At 45.2% G+C, this 14,231-nt stretch overlaps 2 pseudogenes; both read right to left on the bottom strand.

Annotated features, from left to right (window-relative positions):
- Positions 1-1,100: 1,100 nt before the first annotated feature.
- Positions 1,101-1,643, bottom strand: LOC102242201 (annotated as a pseudogene).
- A 4,534-nt stretch (positions 1,644-6,177) lies between these two features.
- Positions 6,178-6,693, bottom strand: LOC102241905 (annotated as a pseudogene).
- Positions 6,694-14,231: the final 7,538 nt, after the last annotated feature.

Raw genomic sequence — 14,231 nt, 5'->3', positions numbered from 1 at the left:
AAATACAAATAAGTATACATAGGAATAAACAACATATGAAAGCTAAGGGGTACTGTGTCAATAATTGCTTAGAAGTTCCTAGGTCAGTCAAAGAAGACTTTCTGAAGGAAAAAGTTTTGGACTTTGAGTATGATGTTAGCAGAGAGTAGGGCATGTGCCATGGCATAGAACTCTTATTCCCAATCAGCATGATAACCATGTTGGAACTGGATTGCTGCCGGGCATCCTGTAACCATGAGGTCAGGTGGTTGAATGTTTCACGCCTTGTAATGTCTTACACCAGCAGTGCTCTGACTGCTCACCTGTGGTAGGAACGGGTGATAGAACGGAAGGATTCTTAAGTGGAAATAAATATGTCATGTTCAGTAAGTAAGCAGAATAGCTTGATGAGTAAAAAGTCTCAATGGGTCTCGTTAAGAAGTAAGATAAAATAGTAGGGGTCTATTTGGTGAGAGATACTGCAATGTTGGGTCTGGTCCCTAAAACAAGCAAACAGGGGAAGATGTTTTCTTTGGGTAATAAGTGGCCACAGGTCCAGGAGCAATTTCACGGCTCTCAAAAATTTTATAGTTACTCTAAGACTAGTAATAAGATGGTAGAGAAGTATTCAGCATTCTTCAGTAGTTCAAGAACTCTTGCAGCCTGCTGCAAGAACTCTTATGAAGTGACAGGTAGAAAAACGCAATGAAATTCAAAGACTGAGGATCTATCACCCAAAGGCTAGCCAGATCCCAGGAATCTCAAGTGCTCAAGCAGAATGTCCCAGACCCCTGTTACTGATTCCTGGTGAGGAGCAGATTATGTATACTTCTAAAATAATTTATTTTTTTAATTGCCATGACAATCAACGTTGATACTAACATTTTAGAAATTAAAATAGGAGTGTAAGAAGATCCCTAATCTACTAGTATAAGGAATGCTCATGTTCCTGAAGAAGGGACAGGTCAGTAAAGGCCCAAATTTTCCCCGGTCTTTAAGTGGAAAGGCAAAACATCACACCTTGAAAAGAGGCTTTTCTCAGCCAAAGTTACTAAGACCTCTGTAAGCCTTTTGACGTGAAGCTGTTCCGGGAAGGAAAGAAAAGAGTCCAGGCCAGATATTCAGCAGCAGCCAGAGCTGGACTCTATGTCACCAGAGTTCTGCTGGGAGGCGATGTTGCCCCTGATGTTGAAATACACCATTGAGGACGGATCTTGATGCCATTTGCCTCATTGTGGACATGAAATAAACCCTGCTGGATCTCCCTATGTATTTCTTTGGCTGTGTTAATGAAGGCCTCTTCAACATGGCAGGCTGTTTTGGCTGAAGTTTCCATGAATATAAGTCCACGCTCCTGAGCAAAAGCCTCTCCTTCTTCTTTCTTCACATCCCTGTGGGACTTTAAGTCACTCTTATTCCCAATCAGCATGATAACCATGTTGGGACTGGATTGGTGCCGGGCATCCTATAACCATGAGGTCAGGTGGTTGAAGGTTTCACGCCTTGTAATGTCTTACACCAGCAATGCTCCGGCTGCTCCCCTGTAGTAGGAACGGGTGATAGAACAGAAGGATTCTTGCCCAGCTGTATCCCAGATTTGCAGTTCGATTTGTTTCCCATCAGTGTTGACCATACAGGCCCCAAACTCCACACCTATGTCGAGGTCGTGGACAGGCTGGAACTGCTTGCCTATAAACTGCAGGAGGAGACATGACTTCCCCACACCTAAAAGAGGAGGACGCACATTCTAGCCTTCACGTGGCCGGGGAGCAGTCCTGAATCACTCTAATCTTAAAAAGAAATTGTTTTTAAAATTGATTTCAGAGAGGAAGGGAGAGGGAGAGAAAGATGGAAATATCAATAATGGGAATCATTGATCGGCTGCCTCCTCCAAGCCCCACACTGGGAGTAGAGCTCCCAGACTGCAAGAGGGCATAGGCCAGGCTGAGGGACCCCCCTGAGTGCACAAATTTTTGTGCACCAGGCCTCTAGTTTTTATTATAATCCCTTTCTATGGCTATACCAAATTTTGTTTATCCATACCCTAGTTGATGGATATTTGAATTGTTTTCAGTTTTGAAAAATTGTGACTAAAGGTGCTATGCACATTTGTGTACAAATATTTTTTTCTTAAGCATTTGCATTTTTGAATTTTTGATAACTTTTGCATCTTAATGTAGACATTCACAAACATTTGAGCAACCAGATTACATGCAGTTGACATATCCAAAATGGTGGTCATTAGCTACTTTTACCTGTTACTATTGATATTTGTGTACAAGTCCTTTTGTGGGCATTTAAAAAAATCGCTTTTTGATAAACACCTAAGAGTAGAATTAGTGGGTTATATGGTAGGTATATTCTTTGGGTCCCCAAGTGGTTGTACTATTTTCAGTTCCTGCCAGCAAGATATAAGAACTCCAGTTTCTCTCCATCCTAGCCGACACTTGGTATTGGAAATCTTCTTAATTTTAGCCATTCTAGCAGGTATCTTGCTGTGGTTTTATTTTGCATTTCTTCTGATGACTAATAATGTAGACCATCTTTTCATGCACTTGTCGCCATTTCTACAGTGTTGTGAAGCGTTTATTCATGCCTTTTGCCCATTTTTTTTCATTGAGTTGTTTGCCTTTCTATTAATGAGTTATCCAAGTTCTTTATATATTTGGAATGCAAGTCCTCTTTCAGATACATGTGTTGTCAATAGTTTCTCTCAGGCTGTGGTTTGACTTTTCAGAGCAGGAAGTTTTAATCCCGATGAGTCTGACTTTTTTCCACGGTGTGCTGACCTCCCAGACCCCACACTCCTCTGAGGTCCTCCTTGACTCACTTCAATCTCTTTCTTTCCTGCTTTGCAGATCAACCTGTCCAGCTCCTCTCTCCAATCATTTACAAAATCCTTCTCAGTGCTCAATTGAAAGAGAGAGAGAAAGAGAGGGAGGGAGGGAAGGAGAGAGAGAGAGAGAGAGAGAGAGAGAGAGGCAACCATCCTTGGAAAAAATATCTTTCTACCCTTCTCTCTCATAGCTCTCTCTCTCTTCCTCTTCCATTCCCTGCACATAATTTCTTCCTTTTTCATCCCTGTACTCCTCCTTAATTTGCTCTGTTCTCATTTATCTTGGACCAACAAGAGTAAAATCAGGCCTTTTGCCAAACTGAGGCTTTCATGCAAAGTGTTCTACCAGAAACTTCTCCAGGTCCAATAGTGCCAGAAAAAACTCTCAGGGATGGGCACCTAGGAAGTAAATCCTGTGACACCAGGAACCTCAAATTGCAGCTTTATTGGATGAAAAGAGGCTTATATAGGTTATGTGAGGAGCAAATTGTATTTCTTCTCCTGGAACATTCTCACCTGTGTGCACCTCCTGCCGATTGGATCATGAAAGTCTATGGAAGCCTTATTAATCCTCCTTATCTGCATCAGAGTCACTCACCTGGGTAGCTTTTTTTAAAAAAATATTTAATTACTCTAAGTTTCACCACTTTATTTTATTTTATTTATTTTTATTGAGTTTATTTCAGACAGGAAGGGAGAGGGAGAGAATAGAAACATCATCAATGATGAGAGAGAATCATTGATCCGCTGCCTCCTGCATGCCCCACACTGGGAATTGAGCCTGCAACCTGGGCATATGCCCTGACCTGGAATTGAACCCATGACCTCCAGGTTCATAGGTCGATGCTCAACCACTGAGCCACTCCGGCAGGGCTTGGGTAGCTTTTATTATTGCCTCTTTCCCTCCTGCATCAGAGTTTGGCTTTATCCATTAGATAGACAGTAGTGGTTCTCAAATTGTGGTCTGCATCACCGGGGCAGCTGTTAGAAATGCAAATTCTAACTACAGCAGTGGGTCTCACACTTGAGTGTGCATCCAAATCACTGGGAGGGTTTGTGAGAACAATTGGAGCAGAGATTGCTGGAGCAGCTCCAATGGGCCTGAGAATTTTCATTTCTAGTTCCTACTCCAGGGACACACTTTGAGAACCACTGTACTAGTGGCTCTGATTCTGTTGGTCTGTGGTCAGGGAGGCCTGGACAGCCTATGTTTCAGAAACTCCCCATGGTTCTGATGTGCAGCCAGAGCTGAAAGCTCCTAGTGCATGGGCTGGGGTACAACACGGCTGGAGCTACATAATTCCAGTGGAGTAACCGGCGTTTTAAATACAGAGCCTTCCTAAAGGTTGTTTCCCTTGTCTAGTTTTCCTTACACGTCAACCCTGCACATCCAGTGTGCTCGGGGCCCCACAGGTTTCCACTAAAGACCTGCAAAGCCTTGAATGTGCCTCAAGCAGGGCTGTGCTGGCCTGGCTCTTGGCACTTGGCCCCAGGTGCTGTTGGAGGTGTATGAGGGCCACTCAGGGGAGCTAGTCCTTTGAGAGCTCTGGGCAGGGCCACAGCTCACTTGGCTGGAAAGGGCCATGTCCTTTGTGATACTTACTGCTGGTGGGTAGTAAGTATCAAAACTATTGCCAAGGGCCCCGGGCCTGGGACTGTATTTGAGGCTGTTCTGTGATGACTGTGTTCATTGTATTACATGCAAGCCTTTGATATTCAGCCATGCTTCTATCAAGTGTGGTCACCCAGACTTTTTTACTCTTTTACTGAGGCATAATCTACATGTAAAATGCACACATCCTAAGTAGACAGTTCAGTGAATTTTTACCTATGTATGCACCATCTCACCACCACGCAGATCAGCACAGAGGACATTTCCATGATCCAGTAAGTTCCTTGGAGCCCTATTTTAGTCAATTCTCACCTCCCACTGGTGATCTGTATTGACACAGATGAGTTTTGCCTCTTCTTGAACTTCATATGAATATCCTCACAGAGGATGTATTTTTTGTGTGTGGTTGGTTTCTTTTTCTTAACATTGTTTTTGAGATTGATCCATATTATTGTGTATAAGAGCAGTTCATTCATTTTCCTTCTGTGCTGTACACAATATACTTACCCATTCTTCTATTGATGGAAATTTGAGTTGTATTTAGATTTTGGCTATTATCAATTCAGCTGCAGTGTACATTTTTGTATATGCCCTTTGCTGTGTAAAAACTCTTTTCTTTTTTAAAATGTTTTTATTGATTTTTTTTTAGAGAGAGAGTAAGGGAGAAGGAGAAAGAAAGAGAAACATCAATGAGAGAGAAGCATCAATTGGCTGCCTCCTGCAGGCCCCCTACTGAGGATCAAGCCTGAAACCTGGGCATGTGCCCTCACCAGGAATTGAACTGGTGACCTCTTGGTGCATGGGACGGTGCTCACATGCACCAAGTGAACTGTGCCACACCGCCAGGGCAGCACTCATTTCTTTTGAGCATATACTGGGAGTGGAAATGCTCAGTCATATGTTTATGTTTAACTTTAGAAGAAATTGCCAAACAGTTCTCTGAAGTGCTTGTACAAGTGTGCACACCCGTTATTACTATGTGAGGGTCTGGTTGCTCCACAGCCTCACTCAACCTTGCTATTTTCAGAAGTTTGATTTTAGCTATTCTAGAGAGTATGTAGCCACAGTCCGTTGTAGTTTTAATTTTAATTTTTCTGTAACCATCGATACTCAGCATCTTCTCATGATTCCTGGCCATTTGGACATTCCTTTATGTGAAGTGCCTGTCCAAGCTATTTGCCCGTGTTTTCTATTGGGTATCTGAGACCTTTTAATTCAAAGTGTTATGAAATAGTGGCTTACTTATTGAGAGGGATTGAGAGGGTCTCAAGAGGGTTTGCAAAAAGGAGAATGAATGAGATAAGGGCCCTTCTTACTGAGTCTGCTCCCCTGAAACTTACTGATCTCTGTCGCCCCAGCACCTAGAAGAGGGCCAGGCACAAGGCTGGGACCCAGTAAAAGTTCATCAGCTATGGGGACCATCCTTCGTTTTTTTGTGGGAAGGGAGTGGGCTGTGGTGGACCTTGCAATCAATGCCATCTGTCACTCTCTACCCTTCCATCCCTCTGAAGCTATGCCAGACCTGGGTCCCTCCCAGTGCTGGACATGGGCTCATAAGCAGCCTTAGACTACCAGGCAGCTAATACAGCCCTGATCAGACTTGTTGATTAGCCTGCTTGGGTCCCATGAATACCCTCCCCAGAAACTGGGGTTCTCCACAATCCCCTGGGATTGCATCACTATTTATGCTTCAATTAAAAAAATTTTTAAAAATCCTCACTTGAGGATATTTTTCCCATTGATTTTTTTTTCTCCAGTCAACAAAAGAGAAACTTTATTGAGGCCCCAGCGTCACAGGGTTCAGGTAGAAGGCTGCCCTGTGGACCCAAGGAGTTGGTGGAGGGGCCTTATTTAACCTTCTTCTTGGGGCGCAGGTTGCTGGTGTGGCCACACTTCTTGCGGCAGTTGACAGCACGGGGGTGCAGGCGGGCGTAACACTTGCGGCAGATCATCTTGTCGCAGTTGTACTTTTGCGCGAGCTGGCGGAGGCAGGGTTCGATGATGCCACCCCTCAGACGAAGCACCAAGTGCAGGGTGGATTCTTTCTGAATATTGTAGTCTGAGAGAGTGCGACCATCCTCTAGCTGTTTGCCCGCAAAAATCAGACGCTGCTGGTCAGGCAGGATGCCCTCCTTGTCTTGGATTTTAGCTTTGACATTCTCAATGGTGTCACTGGGCTCAACCTCAAGGGTCTTGCCAGTCAGGGTCTTCACAAAGATCTGCATCTCTGCGTCTGCTGCTCCACCGCCTCATTGACGAGAAAGAGGCCCCCATTGATTTGTAGAGAGAGTGGAAAAGAGAGGGAAAGACAGTGAAATATCGATGTGAGAGAAAAACATGGATTGGTTGCCTCCTGGGGCTGCGGAGGAACCTGCAACGGAGGTACGTGCCCTTGCCCGGAATCGACCCTGGGATCTTTTGGTCTGCAGGCCGACGCTCTATCCACTGAATCAAACCGGCCAGGGCTATGCTTCAATTTCTTTAAAGTCAAGATGCATCAATGACACAGGTTTTCTAGCATCTAGATCCCAGATTCCCAGAAGACTTCCTCTGAGACCACAGCCAGGTCTTTGTTGACCATTTGCTCTGCGCACGATGATTTCCAGATTGTGGGATGCATTGTGCTCTTTTGTATGCAGGACTCTGATAAGCACCCTCCTTTACCACCTGGCTCCCTAGCAGAGCAATCAGTGTCTGTGAACTGAATGGAGAAATGAATGATTTAGGGTCTGACTCAGCTCCCAATCAGACAAGTCATCTTTCATTCCTGCTACCTTGGGCCAAAGGAAAAAACAAACTGTCTTTTTCTGTTTTCCCAGAGACTCAAAAATGTAGATATCTTTCTGTTCTTGATGACTTCATCAAGTCCTAACATTCCTTGATTATTGAACATTGTTGTTTGTGGCCGCTAAATTGTTTGAAACGGTAAATCCCATTTCTGCATTGACATCATAATAAAAGATGTGTTCAATTAGTAAAAACATGTTAAGAGAATAAAATGCTCAGTTATGCAGTTCTGGAACCCCAGAATCAATCAATCATTTAAGTAACTAACATTATGTATCTCTTCGGTGCCAGGCGTTGGGTGAGGCGTATGATACCGGAGATTTCAGTCTGGGGGTGAAAGACTTTTCTGACTCCGCTTCTCCTCCTGACACTTCATTCCTGATCCTCTCCTGGTGTGTGATTTCTCCCGCGCTTGTGGATCCTCCACATCACACTGCTGGCTGTTGGATCCCAGTCTCTGGCCAGTTTCCAGTGTCTGATTGTGCTAGGCTGTAATTCCATGTGCTGCCAGTAGGTGTCTCCCTTTTAACACTCGATACTCCCATGGTTGAAAATTTTGTTTTATGTGTGACAAATAACAGTAAAAGTAAATTTTGTGAATTTGATGTTTGTTTGTTTATTTTAGAATCTTTATTGTTGAAAGTATTACATAGGACCTCCTTTTTCCATTGATTTTTTTTTTTTTTAAGGGAGAGTGGAAGAGAGAGGGAAAGACAGAGGGAAACATCGATGTGAGAGAAACACATCGTTTTGTTGCTTCCTGCATGAGCCCTGACTAGGCCCTGGGCTGGAGAGGAGCCCACAACCAAGGTTGGACTCAAACCTGGAATCCTTTGGTCCGCGGGCTCATGCTCTATCCACTTAGCCAAACCAGCTAGGGCATTATTTTTTTTTTTTTTAAAAAGTTAAGTTTGAATGAAGAGTGACCTTGGGTAGTCAGGACACGTAAATTTTTTGGAATAGTGCCGTCTAATAGAACTTCTGACAATCAGAGTTGTCCAATGCCAGACCCCAAGAACCACATTTCACCAATGAGCACTTGACATGTGGCTAGTGCAGGTGAGAAACTAAATTTTAAACTTTATTTAAGTTTAATTAACTTAAATTTAAATAGCCATATGTGCCCAGTGGTCATTGTATCAGGTAGCGCAGCTTTAGAATCATTTTTGTTTCTATTATTTCAGCAAAGGAACAACAAGAAAAGCAAGAAAAGTAAGGACACAGCAGCAGCCAGGAAGTCCCTCCTCACCAATGTCCGGTTGATGATTCCACTTCAGATTGGCTTATGTAAGACTGTGGAGCCAGAAGATTTGGGAGTCAATTCTGGCCTTGCCTCTTAATAGTCGCTGTGGTCTTGGGCACATGAGTTCATTTCTCTAAGCCTCTTTTTTTTTCATTTGTAAATTGGGGACAATAACATGACTCTGAAGACTATGGTGAGGAGTGAGTGGGATACAGCCCTCGGGGCAGCGCCAGCACACAGTCAGTGCTCAATGAACAGCGCCACTGCCCCTGCTGGTGATGACATTGCAGGGACAGACCACCCAGAGCCGAGCTGGTCTCCTGCTCAGTGTCTCTACTGGGGCTAAAACAGGGTGAGGACACAGTTCAAGTCAAGAACGTCAAGCGAATGGATTAGCCAGGAGTCACCTGGGAGTCAGGCTACTGTTTCAACTTCATTCACCCAGAGGTCAAAACCAAAAGGGCTTACCAGGGACTGAACTGTGCCCCAGGAAGGTGGGGTCTTCACCCCCCACCCCACCCCGGTGTTCTTTGGATGGTTTACCCCTGCGTGGCTTCTGCCTCCCTCTCCAGGTCCTGACCATGATGGGTGCTGGTAAAACACAGACCCGCTGGAACTCCCATTCTGGGTCCAGCAGACTGGCTGCCTCCACCTGTCTGGGTTATGTTAACCATCTTTTAATAGAGCAGTGGTTCTCAACCTCGGCTGCACATTAGAATCACCTGGGAATCTTTTTAAAATCCTGATTTCTGGGCCTCATCCTCCGGAAATTCTGTTTCTTTGTTATGGGGTGGGGCCACAACATTAGTAACAAAGAAACAGAATTTCTGGAGGATGAGGCCCAGAAATCAGGATTTTTAAAAGATTCCCAGGTGATTCTAATGTGCAGCCAAGGTTGAGAACCACTGTATTAGAGGGTTTTTTCCGTTATTCTAATGCGGGTTCTCCTCACCTGCACCCATCCCACCATCCACAGTCCTAAACACTTGAGGCCATAGCACGTGAATGTGTGTGGATGGTTCGGATTTCCCTTGAAGCAGTGTTTCCCAAACACTCCTGTGGGCACAGACCACCTGGAAATCTTGTTATCTGCAGATTCTGACTCAGGAGGCCTGGAGGTGCGGTGCTGAGAGTCTGCATTGTCTCAAGTGACGCTGGTGTTGCTGTCCCAGCACCACATTACGTAGCAAGACGGTCTCAATCAGCGGTTCTGAAAGTATGGTCCCGAGACCAGCAGCACCAGCATCCCCTAACTGCAACTTGTTCGAAGTGCACACTCTCGGGCCCCATCCTGGACTTCCTGAGTCAGAGACTCGGTGGGACCCAGCAGCCTGTGTATTATCAACCTCACCGGTCACCTGGATGCCCGCTAATGCTTGAGAATTGTTCTAAGTTCCTGGTTCTCAACCTTGGGCCGGTCCTTGGAATCACCTGTTTCCAGCTGATCATTTTTCTTTATTTTTAAAATATGTTTTTGATTGTTCCTTTTATTTTTATATTTAAAGATCAACATCAGGGAGGTGTAATTTCCTGGGGAGTTAAAAAATTCAGTTGCTTGGGTCCTAACCCAAGCTTCAGGTTTGACGGGGTGGGAAGATGGCTGGGACATAGATACTTTTAAGTCTTCCTGGATGGGAGACTATATATATCAAGCCCACAACCCGGGCATGTGCGCTGATTGGGAATTAAACTGTGATCTCCTGGTTCATAGGTTGACGCTCAATCCCTGAGCCACGCATCAACTTTTTAAAGTCAGGGCAACTGAGTAGAATTATCTGGAAAGCTTTAAAAAGCCCTGGCGCCTGGGTCCCACCCCCAGGGATTCTGATCTAGGGAGTTTTCCAAGTTTTGGAGCTTTCAAGGTCCCCTGAGGTTGAGAACCACTGCCTAAAAGATGGGGATGGAGGGTGTGTGTGAAATGAGGGGGAATTCCTGCTTCAGAGCTGGATTTGGGAGGTGTTTTTGTCTTTATTAGAGAAAGGGGTTCTTAGGTCACCCCGAATGGGCACTGGAAGGGGCAGCAGGAATTGGAGTTGTGGGAGGGAGATGTCTTGTCACAGAGTGAAACGTGCCTGTGAGGAAAGGGCACCCCCGAGGGCTGAGATGCTTGTGGAGCCTGAGGTTTATGGAATATTTTTTCCTTTTAACTTTTTATTTTAACATAATTTCAGGCTTATGTTTGCAAGAATAGAACATGGATTTTTTTTTTTTACTCTTCACCAGATTCCTCTCTGTGTGTGTGTATTTTTTTCTGAATAAAGTGAGAATAAGATGCAGATATGATGCCCTTTACCCCCCAAAGATTCAGTCGTACAATTCCTAAAAATATAAAGGACATGCTCTTATATAACCACAGTGCGATTACGCAACTCCAGAAACTTGTATCAGTTCAATACGATTATCTAATCCAAGACCTTATTCGGATTCAGTTTTCACCAACTGTCCCCATCATGTTCTTTATAGCAAAACAGCATCTCAGATCACATGTTACATTTAGTGATCCTGTCTCTACTCTCCTCCAGGCTGAAACTGGTCCTCGGGCTTTCTTTGTCTTTCAGGACTGGCATTTTTGAAGAGCACGGGCTGTGGAATTTTGTAGAATGTCTCAGATCAGGTCTGTCTGATGTTTCTTCATGATTAGACTCAGGTTGTGCATTTTTGGCAAGAAGACTATGAAAGGCGTGTTGTGTTCATCTCAGTGCCTCACATCATGAGATCATGAGGTCAATTTCTTGGCTTGGGAGACTTTAAAAAACAAATTTGCATGATCAATATTTCCAGTGTGAAGGATCAAGAAGCCTTCAGGCGACTGGCGAGGTCTGCACCAACCCCGGCAATTAGCTCAGAGCCCTGAAGGACAGCAGCAAAGTGTCGAAGGCAGAGGAGAGAACAGAGGAGAATAGCTGAGAACTGACGCCCAGGGTGAGCTGAGGCTGTGAAAAATGCTGAAGGCAACCACACGTGCTTTTAAATTGCTTACTTAAAAAACACTAATTTGTTATTCTGTCAATTAAAAATAGAATGTGCCTATGGTAGACAATACAAAAAGGATAAAGAAGAAAATAGCTACGCCCTAAGTCCCACAACTAGCAACCACGGCTAATATTCTGGCACAATCCCTCCCAGCTTCCAGAAAGGGTGTTGAAAGCGGTGCTGGAGCATGAAACATACTAAGGAAGGACTACGTCTTCTCTGCTGGGGAAGGTGATGTCACGCCGGTGGAGGCCGGCGAGAGAGGGTGGCCTGTGTGCCCACCCACTCAGTGAGGATGGCATCTGTAACCCAGGAAGGGGACCGCTAAGCCCAGAGGAGGCAGAGCGTGTATTCCAGAGCCCAGAGCGCTGCCCTGGTCTTCCGACACTCAGGCTGGTTCCGAAAGACTGGAGCTGGGCAAATATTTCACTGATTTGTAAGAATAAAAGGGGGGTGGGGTGGGAGGGGGATTGTGTGGTGATGGGGGACTCCTAACCTGAGACTAGGCTGCGTGCACTCCTGATTCAGACTGAGGAGGCCCCCAGGGCAGGGGCAGGCAGGGAGCAGATGGTACCCAAAATAGCCTTCACAACGGTCTGTCCAGGTGGGTGTTTCTCATTCGTGTTTTACAGACAAGAAAACCGAGACTCGAAGGGAAATGATGCGGCAGATGCATCATTCCTCCCCCATGGCCCTCAGGCGCCCCAGAGAGTCCCAGTATGTGCCCATGGCTTCCTGCTTCTCCCCGAAGGGTGGCCTCTGGCTTTGGGATTTCGGGGAATTAACACCCCAAGAGAGTCACTTTCAACCAGGGAACTGACGGTGAATACCCTCCGTTTGCTCTTTAATGAGACAAATTGTTTTAAAAATATGTTTTTATTGATTTTGAGAGTGATACAAAGGGAGAGAGATAGAAACATCCATGAGAGAAAAACATCGGTTGGTTGCCTCCTGCACAGCCCTCATGGGAGATCAAGCTTGCAACCCAGCATGTGCCCTGACTGGGAATCCAACGGAAGACCTCTTGGTGCATGGGTTGATGCTCGACCACTGAGCCACACCGGCCGGGCAAATATTTTTATTGTGTTAAAAAGTACATTACATATGACTTTACCATTTTCATCATTTTTTAATTTGTAGGTTAACTACGTGCACTGTGTTGTACAACAGATATCTAGAACCTTTTCATCTTACAAAACTGAACTCCTATACCCATTGAACAACTCCCCCCGCACCCCCAACTCCCCCCCACTGCCAGCCCTGGTAACCACCGTTCTGCTTTCTGTTTCTATGAATCTGACAGCTTTAAGTGGAATCATGCAGTATTTGTCCTCTTATGCCAGGCTTATTTCACTTAACATAATGTCCTCAAGGTGCATCTATGTTGCAGCATATGACAAAATTTCCTTATTTCTTAGGCTGAAAAATATTTTCCACTGTACATATATACTACATCTTTATCCAGCAAAGGTTGCCTCCACCTTTTGGCTATTGTGAAAAATGCTATGAACATGGCTGTGCAGATGCCTCTTTGAGATCTCATTTTTAATTATTTTGGATCTATACCTAGAAACGGGATTGCTGGATCATATGGTAATTCTATTTTAACATTTTTGAGGAACATTCATACTGTTTTCTACAGTGGCCGCCCCACCATTTTATTGACGAGACCATTTTGAATTTTACTCATTCTTTCAAAGGGTCCCCATAGGGACTGGTCATCATGGTGACACAGTCACAAATGCCTTCTTTCTATTGGCTACCTTCTCCTCCCTTTCTCACCTCCCCGCTCTTCTACCTGTGTTTCCTGGAATAACCCCCCAAATAACCGACATGTACCATGTCATTGTCACAGGGTCTGCTTCTGGCCAGAACCTCAACTAAGGCCTGTCACGTGCTTCAGGTTACACAGTTAATAAATAAGTGATTTGTCTGAACATTTATTGCTGTACTAGAGGCCTGATGCACGAAATTTGTGCAAGAGTAGGCCTTCCTTCCCCCGGCTGCCGGCACTGGCTTCCCTCTGGCACCCTATTTTAACATTTTTGAGGAACATTCATACTGTTTTCTACAGTGGCCGCCCCACCATTTTATTGACGAGACCATTTTGAATTTTACTCATTCTTTCAAAGGGTCCCCATAGGGACTGGTCATCATGGTGACACAGTCACAAATGCCTTCTTTCTATTGGCTACCTTCTCCTCCCTTTCTCACCTCCCCGCTCTTCTACCTGTGTTTCCTGGAATAACCCCCCAAATAACTGACATGTACCATGTCGTTGTCACAGGGTCTGCTTCTGGCCAGAACCTCAACTGAGGCCTGTCACGTGCTTCAGGTTACACAGCTAATAAGTGGTTTGTCTGAACATTTATTGCTGTACTAGAGGCCTGATGCACAAAATTTGTGCAAGAGTAGGCCTTCCTTCCCCCGGCTGCCGGCACTGGCTTCCCTCTGGCACCCAGGACCCGGGCTTCCCTCACAGCCCCAGCTTCGTCCGGAAGGTCGTCTGGAAGGATGTCCAGAAGGATGTCCAGTCTAATTAGCATATTACATTTTTATTATTATAGATAATAAACCACCTAAAACTTGATGGTTTAAGACAACAAATCACTCGTGGTTCTGTGTTGTGACTGAGCTCGACTGAGTGCGTTTCACGTGGGGTATAACCTGGTTGCAGTCAGATGTGGGTGGGGCTGGAGGCACTCGCAGGCTCAACTGTGCCGGCAGTTGGTGGCTGGCAGCCTAGCTGGGGTTGGCAGCCCAGGTGGCCTCTCCATGTGCCTGGGCTTCCTCACAGCATG

Source organism: Myotis brandtii, unplaced genomic scaffold (genome assembly GCF_000412655.1).
Source record: "Myotis brandtii unplaced genomic scaffold, ASM41265v1 scaffold137, whole genome shotgun sequence".
In the NCBI taxonomy this organism is placed as follows: Eukaryota; Metazoa; Chordata; class Mammalia; order Chiroptera; family Vespertilionidae; genus Myotis; species Myotis brandtii.
This window is presented reverse-complemented; position numbering and strand designations above follow the sequence as displayed.